Below are 2,684 nucleotides of genomic sequence, written 5' to 3' on the forward strand. Positions count from 1 at the left end.
CGGAAAATTAACAAACGAACAGAGACGTAACAATACCATATGTAATCACTAAAGGACTAGATTCAGAATATAATGTTTAAAAATGTAACAGGCCTAATATTAATGTTTCACAGCAAGTAAAATTGCTCTTATGATAGTTTGTTTGATTTCGCGCAAATTTCCTCTAGGGTCATCTGCGCTAATTTAGAATTGATAGACTAGAGGGAAGGCAACTAGTCAAGATCACCCACCGCCTCTTCTTGGGCTCCCTTTATACCAACGAAAAGTTGAATTGGTCGTCACATTACAATGCCCCCAAACCTGAAAGGGCGAGCATATTTGGTGACGGAATTCGAACTTGCGACCTGTAGATTTCTTGTCATAGAAGCAAATATTTTATGTTTATCAAGCTTCTTGTACCAAGTTCTCTTAGCCGATGACTATCTAAATATGGTGTATGAAAAACTACTGCAGTTCAGAAATAGTATCAGTTTACAGTTAGGTATAGTTTGTCGCGGTATTGATAAAAACCAAAGAAAAGATTAGCGTGTCGGGCTGTAGATTGAAGGGTTTAAGATTCGAGGCGTGATACCGCTAATTATGCTTCTTAGTTTCAGCTATGGGTGTATTATAAAAGTCACAATCAATCAAAGAGCCAGATAAAGTCCTCGTGGAAGCAGATGCTGCTGGTTACCCGCTATTCCTTTGGTCAGAAGTTCAAAATCAGGGATCCCTATACTTGACTTATAGGGGCCTTTGACCTGACCACTCAGGCCACATGCGTTTCAAGTGCTATTTGGATTGACAAATTTCAATTCTACATGAAAAAAAAACAACATTTGTACAGCTTGATCTGACCTGAACAAGGACTGGTCACTTTAAGATAACGAGGGTTGCTGACTACCAACTTCTGATATTTTCAATTTCAGTTATCTTCCGAACGTGTACAGTGTCCCAAAATTTATCTTAGTAAAAAGACATATCATTATTTTTTATAGGACACAAACGTACTTAACAAGTTGCTGTATTAGCTATGATTCAAGAATCGTGATAATAAACAATTCAGTAAGTATCAATAATTCTCTTGAAATAAAGGTTACTCTAAGGGCTCATTAATCTTCCCATTGATATGGCACCAAGTCAAAAAAAAAAAAAGGACATGATATTAGAGTAGTCATATTACAATGGAACTAATTTACATTGTCTTTTACGTTTTTCATGATACGATGCATTCAGTATTAACCTGATGTTTAAGTCGTGCTAGAGTCTAGCATTTTTTCACGAGACAATTTAATTTAAACATCGCTACACACACACACATTCCAACAATCGTCGTTTTATTACGAATCAAAATAACGTCATATTATTACAATATGTGGCTTATTGTGACGTCAGAAATTGCTTTGAAATTCACTGTATCCGAATAATTTTGGCAGGTTAAATTATAAAAATGTTTTACAGATAATCAAATAGTTGAACATAAGTTTAATAACAATCATTGGGTACAATATTCAAAGTGGGGTGGCGCGTAACCCTTTTGCTCCACCATTCACCCGGTTGCATTTATTATGTCCATCGGAATGGTGTGAAGGAGCAGCAGACCCCTATTGGAGAGCTCTCCCTTCAGCAGTCACCCATCTAAGATATCATGATTAAGTTATTTTAAATCTTTCACATAGTAACTTATTAAATTCACTAGTTCATAATTTTTTCAGGATTAACTCCATAACCCTAATTTTGATTATTTACAAGCTCGTATTGTAGAGAGATTTGGCTAAATATGTTTATTCCTATAAATCTCGAAAAAGAAAATGATACCGTACAGTAGCGCCATCTGTCCTTTCAGCAAATAGTTACAGTCGCCCACCCAAACACTCGTATGAGAAGCGTTTTTCTAAGTTTTACTGATATTTTTGACATTTATGTTGTAGAAGAGGACAGTACTTTAAAATGGAAATAAAAAGCTAATATGGCAAGGGGGCCTAAGCTATAAGGTGCTTTGATTCAATAAAAACGAGCCTACGATTCTATGATATTGAAAGCCACTCCAATATGGACTTTGGCTATAGATGCTATTGAGAGTTGACAACCTATATACTTGCTTTAAAGAATGAACGTCGTTATTTGAAGCTCTTACAACGCTATTGTGTTCTTTTTCTTTATTTTGAGATTGTGACCAATGTAAAGTGAATGCAGCTGACAGAATATTAGTCATAGCGAAAGCAACTCGCGTGCACATTCCATCTTGTGTTACCATAGCAACAACGAACCTGATTGCTCATCTGTTACTGTGAGATGACCCTTTGGAAATATTACGACCGACGTTTGTTTAATATCTGGCGTCTGGAGTAGGAATCGGGGTAGCAATCCGCGGACGAAAGACAGCGTTCTCTTTGTATTTACAAAATAATACTTTGCCCAAGAAATATCCTCTGTATGTAGAATATTTGCGCTGATATTATCAATTTATCTTAAAATTTAACCAAAAATTTAAAGAGCCGACATTTAATGCTTAAATCATGTAAAATAGAAAATTTACAAAAATAAAGAAGGCTAGAGTACGATGTAAATTAAAACATTTTTTCGTATTTAATAACTTTTATTTTTTAAGTAAACGCCTTTTTATTAAAATTTGTCTGATTTAAATTAATGCTAAGGTTAGGACTTTCGTAAAGTGAAGTGAAGAATTATTGAACTTTGAAGAA

The sequence above is a fragment of the Limulus polyphemus genome, unplaced genomic scaffold, assembly GCF_000517525.1.
Source record: "Limulus polyphemus unplaced genomic scaffold, Limulus_polyphemus-2.1.2 Scaffold2996, whole genome shotgun sequence".
Taxonomy (NCBI): domain Eukaryota; kingdom Metazoa; phylum Arthropoda; class Merostomata; order Xiphosura; family Limulidae; genus Limulus; species Limulus polyphemus.